This window comes from Mus pahari, unplaced genomic scaffold (genome assembly GCF_900095145.1).
Source record: "Mus pahari unplaced genomic scaffold, PAHARI_EIJ_v1.1 scaffold_13686_1, whole genome shotgun sequence".
NCBI classification, from domain to species: domain Eukaryota; kingdom Metazoa; phylum Chordata; class Mammalia; order Rodentia; family Muridae; genus Mus; species Mus pahari.
Window position 1 is genome coordinate 1,638 of NW_018393871.1, and position 9,671 is coordinate 11,308.

Below are 9,671 nucleotides of genomic sequence, written 5' to 3' on the forward strand. Positions count from 1 at the left end.
CTCTCCTTAACCCATTTTTCCCTCTTTCCCCCTTCCACCTTCCCTTTCCCTCTCCACTTTTACTGACCTCCCTCTCCTCTGCTCTCTCCCATTTTCCATTTCTCCCTCTCTAGCATTCTCAGTCTCTACTACTTTCTGAACTCCCCTTCATAGACCCTAAATAGACTCTATTCTGCACTATACACATTGTGTGTCTCCTACCTCAGGGGAAGGGATGCCTCAGCATGAGCCTGCCCGCTGAGGCACACCTCCCACCTCACTATTCTTTGTGCTACAAAACATATCCTAGTCTTTTTAGAACACAACACAGTCTACTTCTTTCTCTGTCTATCCTGAACTGTTCTAGGTGTCTCTGGCCATTCTCTCATATATATCATAAAAAACCTTTATCATGTCATTGAGCTGTAATGTCGACAGTTTCTTTGCTGTACCCCAACAAATAGCATGAAAAAACTCAAAGCATTTCGAGAAAAGTCAGGAACAAGACAAGTAGATCCACACTTTCTACTCTCAGTCAATATGGTATTGTTTTAGCTAGATCAATAAAACAAGAGAAATAAACAACAGGGAGGCCGATAGGAAAGAGAAGCCAGAGTGTCTTCATTTGCAGACACTATGAGCCTCTCCTTTGAGACCCTATGACTCCTCTGGAAAATTCTGAGAACTGATAAACTCCCAGTGAATTGGCAGGCTACAGAAATAACAGGGAAAAAGATCAGTGCCCTTCCCATGCAGCACTAAACAAAGTGAAGAATAATGAGGGAAGCCTTCTCATTCACAGCAGCCTGGATCACCACCCTGAAGGGGACTGGTGGGCATGGTATGATCTTTTGATCCCAGCAGACACAAGTTAGCAGATCTCAGAATTCGAGGCCTGCCTGGTCTACAGAGCAAGTTTCCCTCCAGGCTCTTACACAGTGAAACCCTGTTCCAAAACAGAAAACAACAACACACAAACCCTGATGGTCCAGCAGTTCAGAGCAATTAATGCTCTTGCAGAGGACCCTACTTGGGTTCCCAAAGCCTACACAGTGTCTCACAACCTCTGGTTTCTGCCAGCTGCAAAACCATAAACTAACACAGGCACACACATATATATATAATCAAAACTATATCTCAAAAAAGAATACCTCAGAGTAAACCCGACCTTGGATGAGAACAATCTCTATGATGAAAACTTTGAAACACTGACAGGCCCTGCACAGATGGCTTAGCAGAGGACCTGAGTTCAGTGCCCACAGNCCCAGTGCCCACAGCTTACNATCATCTGCAACTACAGTTTTTAAGGGACCTGACACCCTCTTGTGACCTCTACAGGCAGCAGAGAAGGATTACACACACACACACACACACACACACACACACACATATATATATGTGTGTGTGTGTATATATATATATATATATATATATATATATGCAGAGAAAACACTCATACATAGAAAATAATTCATTTAAAAAATAGAAAAAAAAAGTCAGAAGACGGAAAAATCAGGTGTGGTGTTGCAACGCTTTGACCCAAGCACATGGGAAGCCAAGGTAGATGGATCTGTTTGGGGACTTCTGGGACAGCCAGGTAGGTACAGGGGGATCCTGTCTTATCATCAGCAACAACAAAAACATGAAATTAGAATTCATATGAGGGTAACTTTTGCTACTTGTCAACCAGACTCACCTCCTGAATATCCCAGGTAGAAATCCTGTTCATGGAAGTCACCAGACAGCAGACTTCCCTTGTCCATTTCTTGTTAAGCCACGCATTGAGATATAACATGGATGTGCCCAATATTCTGCAAGGAAACCCCAACAATATGTGGACACAAGAGAGGTGAGGGACAACTCAGACTGAAGGAGGTATGGTTCCCTTCCCTCTGCCATGAAGAAGGCTTGGATAACAGCTGTGGAAAGGATGAAGAGAGAGGGAGCCAAGCACACTGCAGGCTGGGCATTGGTTCAGGTACATTTACTCTTTAGTCTGTTTCTATAGATACAAAATGGGTACTGGGGCCTGGGGCTGTAACTCCTGGGCAGAGTGCTCAGTTCTGTTCTTAGAGGCCTATAAGCCATAAACTGGTACTCATTTGGAGGCAGAAGGATCCAAAATTCAAGGTCATTGGTTTTTATTACATGAATGGTTTGAGATCAGCATGTGGTACATGAAATCCAGTCTGAGAGAGAGAGAGAGAGAGAGAGAGAGAGAGAGAGAGAGAGAGAGAGAGAGAGAGGGAAAATCAGGTGTAGAGATGTACTATTCACATGAAGGCAATCGGTAGATGTTGAATTGAGGCCAGCCTAGTCTACAGATCAAGTTCCAGGCTTGCCAGAGCTATATAGTGAGACCTTATCCCAAAAGAAATAGAAAAGATAAAATTCAACCCTTAAGGAGAATGGATTCCATAAAGTTGCCTTCTGGCACACAAACACTGTGCCATGTACACACCTCACATACACAGACACTAAAAATAATAAATGTAAAAAATTTCAAAGCATCTCTCCATCAGAAAACTGTTTGAGGAAGGTTTTTGAAAAAGTTAAATACTAAAGCCTATTTGGTAATTTCCCCAGTAAACTCTCTCTATACTCTGGGAAGGGTATGAAGCCTTCAGGGAAAGGGAACGATAGGGCTGGTTTGAAGATGTTGACCAACCACTCAGTAGATCACAGAATGGTTCCAGCCCCATCCTATTAAACTACAATTCCCTTCCTCTTTTTTTTTTTTTTTTTTTTTGGTTTTTCGAGGCAGGGTTTCTCTGTACAGCCCTGGCTGTCCTGGAACTCACTNTGTAGACCAGGCTGGCNTCGAACTCAGAAATCCCCCTGCCTCTGCCTCCCAAGTGCTGGGATTAAAGGTGTGCGCCACCACACCTGGCATCCCTTCCTCTTATTAAATGAGAATGTAGGACTGCACAGAATGGGAAAAACAAGTGCATATCTCTTCTATTGTACCCAAGCTTATACCAAACTCCACAGGAATTTCCTTGTAAATGAAATCTTCTGGCTTTGCCCGGGACTTGGCATGTTCTTGCCATGTTCGGTAAATGAAGAACTGCTTCCACGTCTCTGTGCCCTGGAGCTGTAGGGTGACCATGTCACAGTAGAGCCATCTTTTGTGACACAGCTTCCTGCAATACACAGTTGCAATCTCATCAGGCTGACCCAAGTCACCTTACCTAGAGCCATGGTTACAGTGTGCATACTTTTATTCCTTAACCATCCCCACACAGCACAGGTCCAGGTCCAGAATCAGAAGGCCTCTTCTTCCTTCCTGCCCCATCCTCTCTCCTCTTCCCATCCCACCCTGCCCCTCTCCTTACCTCCACAGGACATCACTGCTTGCAAGTGCATTCCAGTTCTATGGGAGAGGAAAGAATCCTTAAACCAACAACTGAATCCCTCTCCTGGTCTCGATCTGTTCTGGGCTGGGCTGGGCCTAAACAGAATAATCTAACAGCCTAGCTCTCCTGGCCCAACCAACCTGGAGAGACCTACCCCAGTAAACACAAGTCACCTTGTGAGGGCTCAGAGGAATGAGGGCCAGTCTCAAAGGTGTGACAAAGAATATCAAGGAAGTCACGTATTAGCAACACATCTCACCAGAGCAGCCTGTTCCATTCTTTTAGTAGGATTTTGTTATCACTGTTACTGTTCTGAGATAGGGTGTCTAGTTAGCTGGGCTGGTTTTAAATTCATGTGATTGACTCTGACCCACACTCCTGATCATCTTGCTTCCACCTCACAAGTGCTTCAATGACAGATGTGTGCCACCACTGGAACCTCAATTAGCCATATTTGAGGTCTTCAGAGTGGATAATGCTAACCCATGAACCCTAGATGTATCTGTTTGCTATTCTGAAGGATGGAGCTCCTGTTGGTCAAGAGAAGCAGCCAAGTCCCCAAGACACTAATGTGTCAGAGTTGACAGGTCTGAATAAGGTAAATTTAAGCAGAAATGGAAGGAAGGAAGGAAGGAAGGAAGGAAGGAAGGAAGGAAGGAAGGAAGGAAGGAAGGAAGGAAAAGGAAGGAAGCCAGGCTGTGTGAGTGTGGTGCTGGAGTAGCTGAGACTCTGAGTGGGAAAGGCCAAAGGGGCCTTATGTAGGGTGCACCAAATAGAGGAGTTCAGCCAAGGAGCTTTTACCTTGTTCACTTGGGCAACCTGTAGCAAACTGTAGGCATCCAGATAGGAGAAGATTTTCATCAATGGCAAACTAGGCAAATGGATCTCCATCTTATGTAACCTAAGTCCACACTGACTCTTCTTTCTCCTCCCCAGCTTGCTCCATTTTGAAGACTTGGCCAAAGATTTAGCAGGATTTCCAACCACAGGTCATCAGGCTTTGATTGGAGCAAGCTATAGCTGTGTAGACTCTCTGCCTGTCCCCCGTCCCCATCACTGGAGCCAGATGCACTCAGCTGAGAGTGCTCACACCTAAACTCACACCACAGTGATTTTCATTGTTCAGATGAGCTCAACAACCCCTTTCTGGCACTGTGGAGACCAAAAGCACATGATCTGGGGCAGCCCCGATTGATGATGGACTTGTCAGAACTTTCTAGAAAATCCTGAGTAACACACTAATTTTCAACAGGTTCAGTTGCTTATATGAAGTCCATTAGGTTTCTTCAAATTACTGGTGTAGGGAATCTGGTTTCCATGTGCATGTCTACCCTGAGAACTGAGTTAGCTCAGCAGGGCCCACCTCTCTGTGCCTGCACAGCCTCTGAGTCATGTGCTGTGTACTTAGCTTTCCAGTAGAAAAGGGCAGTCAGAGAAGACACCTGATGTTTACTACTGGTCTCTGTGCATACACAGGCATGTGCATTCGTGAATATACTTTTACACGTACTGCACATGAATTCCAGGCCAGTCTAGGCTAAAGAGAGAAAAATAAATGTTGTTTTAAAAAGAGAAAAGTAAAAGTGTCGTGCTGATTATATTACTAGCTAGAAATCAGAATGTATTTTCATTCTAAAATTAACTTCTCATGTGCATCCACAGGTAGAGCTTAAGTCCTGGACCCTTGAAACTGTGCTCTTTTGTCCTTTAAGACAACAACTCAAGGAACCCAGCACTATGATAGAGTGCGCACAAACATACACCATGGACATATGCATGTATACATACTTACACATACACACACACATACAAAATGGATATATGTATATATACACACAGCCACGGTTTTTAAACTCGGGTCTCTTCTGATTCCAGTTGAAAACGCTTTTGATGACTGCAGACTTCACCACTGTCTTTCCTGCCTCAAAGTTGCAGGTTAGAATGTGAAACGGGCAGCAAAACCAAAGCAGCCTGCAGAGGGGACTACAGGCCACAGTCCGGGCCCTGAGAGGAGTCAGAGACCTCATTGTGCTTCACTTTCTCAGTTTACTTCATTCTCTCTTTTTCACGTTCTCTTCTTTATTTAGTTTTGAGACAGGGTCTCACTCTCTAGACCTAACTGACTGGCCTGGATCTTGATATATAGTCCAGTTCTCAAACTTAGAGTTCTGTTTGCCTCTGCCTCCTAAGTGCTGGGATCAAGATGAGTGCCACAATGCCTGGCTTTGACCTTACTGTTTGCATGTTTGCTGAGCCAGAGGATGGCCCTGGCTTCTTTCTCTGAGTGACTGATTTAGATGTTCAAATGCAGAGCTGTTGTAACTCCTTATACCAGACATGAGGCTTTGCTACCCCAGACACCTAAACAATGGATATTATCCATTCATGAAGGAGATCTGTTTATTTTTTAAATGTATAATTGTTTAAAGTGTGTGTGTGTGTGTGTGTGTGTGTGTGTGTGTGTGTGTGTGTGTGTGTGTGATTGAATGAGAAAGGATAACATCCTATGATCCAGGCTGGTCTAGAATTCAATGAGGAGTTTATGTTGGCTTCAAATATGAAATCTCTTGCCTGTAGAAGCCAGAAGAGGGCATTTGACATCCTGGTACTGTGGTTACAGACAGTTGTGAGCCCCCATGTGGGTACTGAAAAATCAAAACCAGGTCCTCTGGAAAAGCAGTCAGTACTCTTAACCACTGACCCATCTCTCCAACTGCTACACTGATCCTTCTTTCTTCTTGTATTTAGACCAGTAGTTCAATAATGGCAATCTGGAAAAGGGACCATCATGTAAACGGTAGAGATATGAGCTGAAGTACATTTTCTGAGACTCTGATATTCATAGCACAGTGTGATCTGAAGATGGTTGTTGCAGTAGCTTCCTGAGGTCCATTAACAAGTGAGTGTACATGAGATGGGGTAGGTGGGAAAAACACTCTCTGTCCCAGGTTTAGACATTGCTTATCTAACATTGTCAGGGCCCTGTTCTCTGCAGTGGCACTAGGAGACAACCCACCCCTTGTCTCTGCCAGTTCCCAGCAGCTGCCCTGGCATCCCTGGACTTGAGAAGTGTGTGGTTCGAACCACTGTGGATCCGAACCGGAGCACGGGGAACTCTTGAAAAAAGAACAGGGCTGCAAAAGGAAACATGGGGCCCTGACAAAGGCTTTTTGATCAAGGCCCATATTTTTATTGTTGGAACTGGCTTAAATACAAAGAAGAGTTCCCAGCATGCCCCTGAGTCCTCTGAAGTTGCCACGGCGTTCTCGCGATGATGGGGGGCGGTCCAGGCGACAGTGGGCGGTCCAGCGGCGGCGGTCTGGCGACGGCGGTGGGTGGTCCGGCGACGGTGGGCGGTCCTGCGACGGTGGGCGGCACTCTGGTATTCCTGCTGGAGGAGGAGTGGTTAGTGGGGGTGGGAGGCACCAACAGAGAAGCATCACTCCATTCTCTGTCCCTGCCACCAGTCATGTTCTCTCCTGGTACACATCCTTCTCTGCTTTGTTGTATCTCACTATGTAGCTCTGTTGACCTAGGGTCACTATGTAGACAAGGCTGGACATGAACTCCCAGGGATCCCCCTGCCTCTGCCTGCTGCTGAGTGCTGGGATTAAAGGAATGTACCATCATGTAGAAATTAATTTTGTTTTGTTTTGTTTTGTTTTGAGACAGGGTTTCTCTGTTTAGCCCTGGCTGTCCTGGAACTCACTCTGTAGACCAGGCTGACCTTGAACTCAGAGATGTGCTTGCTTCTACCTCCTGAGTGCTGGGATTAAAGGCGAACACTGCCACCATCACCAAGGTGGGATTCCTTTCTTATATAGGTCACCTGTAAATGTAGTCAGAGCACATTTGAGATTTAAAAGCCAGTTACAACTGTTTTTATTATTATTATGTGAATGATCATGTGTGTTTGTGAACTTGAAGGCAGGTACACATAAAGGTCAATGTATCAGATCTTCCTGGTGCTAGAGTTGCAGGCAGTTGTGAGCTGACCCAGGAGGTTTTGGGACTAGAACTTGAGTCTTCTGTAGAAGCAATATGTGCTCTTAATTGTTGAGTCATTTCTGCAGTCCCACCTAGTCATATGTTTTATCATATTAAATGCCATTCGCAACTTTGTCAATTAAGGCAATACACATTCCAGAGATTGGGACACAGATAGATCTTTTAGAACAGACCACTATGACTGGCCACTGCAGTTATTGAATAAAGACAGATTTGCAAGTTCACAGTGGTTGGAAATCCTATAATACCATCTTGACAACATTAATGAAGGACAGAGCAATAGTGCACCCAGGTTCTTAACCAGTGTCTACTGCAAACACTGGAGACCTTGCTGGGTATGGCAAGATGTCTGTAGCTCTTAATAACAGTCTTCAGTGAAATACCAGGTTGGTTTGAGAAACTTGCAACCACAATCCCAATACAATCTTCAATTTCCAGTAAGACATTTGGCTACTGTGAGGTTCCATAAAGAGACAGCAAAGACTCAAGTCACCCTTACAGAGATGGAGGAAGAAGGATGAAGGAGAAGCTCAGATCCTGCAGCCCAGGCAGTGGACAGAATAGTGTAGTCTCTGAGGATGACTGTGGCCAGGAACACCATCTGACTGCAAACACATTAGACCTTGTCCTGCCCAGTTTTATGTCAACTTGACACAAGCTAGAGTCATCTGAAAGAAGGAAATCTGGATGGAGAAAATGTCTCTAAGTGATCAGGCTGTAGGCAATGCTGTAGGGTGCTTCCTTAAGTAGTGATTTATATGGGAGGGCCCAGCCCACTGTGGGTCATGACATAAAGCAAATAGAAATATTAGCACCAATTATTTCATTAAACCTAAGTGTTTATATAGTCAAAAATAGGCAGAGAGTCAGGCACACACCATTAAATTTCAGCACTCAGGAGGCAGAGGTAGGTGCATCTCTGAGTTTGAGGCCAGCCTGGTCTACAGTCAGTGCTCTTAACAACTGAGTCATCTTTCCAGCCCTGGCCAGACTTTCAATTTTTCTGGAAGCTCCAGGGTAGGAAAGTCTTCCTGGCATCGAGGTCAGCTCTGCAATACCGAGCAGGGTGGGCAGCACCAGGAAGGGCAAATGGTGCCACAACCTGAGCACCTACTATGTTCCCTCTCACACCCACCCATAAGTGTCTGGCAGGATTTCTGTACAAAACCATGGTTCCTGCCATAGCAAGAATTGTCTTCAGTCACCCTGGCTTCCACAATCATGGTTTCCAACTGGCTCTCCAGGCCCAGAGGCCAGTCCTGCTGGGTGATCCATTCCACACAGGGTTCTTGGAAGATGAGGAGAAGGGGAAGGGAAGAGAGCAGAAGCTGTAAGGTCCACACTGGCCCCTCCTGAGGTGGAAGGTGGTGATGGAAGGGCAGCAACTGGGAGCCAGAGGACCTGGGTCCTTGCTGGGACTCAGTGTTCCCATAACAAGCTACATAGGGAACCCTTCTGCCATTAGGGCCTCTCTATCATAAGCTGATTTTCTTTTTTTCACTTTTTTCTTTTTTTATGTGTTGCAAATATTTGTAAAGATAATTCATGCCATTTGATCAAGAAAAAGATAGCCACTCAGGGCTTATATTTTAACCAATAAATCTTTGAGTGCATAAGTTCCAGTCTTCACTATATAACATGATGTATTCATGATGAAAAACATTGAGAGTCTTGCTACATATCTAAGTCTTCAATTTGACAATTTTCTTTCTTTTTTTTAGATATATTTTTTATTAGATATTTTCTTCATTTACGTTTCAAACCCTCTCCTCTTTCCTAGTTTCCTGTCTGAATACCCCCTACACGCTCCCCGCCCCCCACTCCCCAACCCACCTTCTCCCACTTCCTGGCCCTGGCATTCCCCTATACTAGGGCCTAGAATCTTTGCAAGACCAAGGGCCTCCCCTCCCACTGATGGACAACTAGGCCATCCTCTACTACATATGCAACTAGAGACACAAGCTCTGGGGTTACTGGTTAGTTCATATTGTTGATTCTCCTATAGGGCTGCAAACCCCTTCAGTTCCATCCAATAGATGACTGTGAGCATCCACTTCTGTATTTGCCAGGCACTGGCATAGCCTCACAGGGGATAGCGATATCAGGGTCCCTTCAGCAAAATCTTCTTGGTATATCAATAGTGTCTGGGTTTGGTGGTTGTTTATGGGATGGATCCCTGGGTGAGGCACTCTTCTGGATGGTCCTTCCTTTATTCTCAGCTCTGAACTTTGTGTCTGTAACTCCTTCCAGGAGTATTTTGTTCCCCCTTCTAAGAAGGATCGAAGTATCCACACGTTGGACTCCTTCTTGATTTTCATGAGTTTTGCA

At 45.1% G+C, this 9,671-nt stretch overlaps 1 pseudogene across 1 annotated transcript; it reads right to left on the bottom strand.

The window, feature by feature from the left end:
• Nucleotides 1-1,654: 1,654 nt before the first annotated feature.
• On the bottom strand, nt 1,655-4,251 carry LOC110315768 (annotated as a pseudogene). Its single transcript, XR_002380222.1, has 4 exons — nt 4,137-4,251; nt 3,315-3,352; nt 2,959-3,122; nt 1,655-1,790 (listed from the first exon to the last, which is right to left on the bottom strand). The product of XR_002380222.1 is annotated as an F-box/WD repeat-containing protein 15-like (transcript).
• Between the last annotated feature and the right edge of the window lie 5,420 nt (nt 4,252-9,671).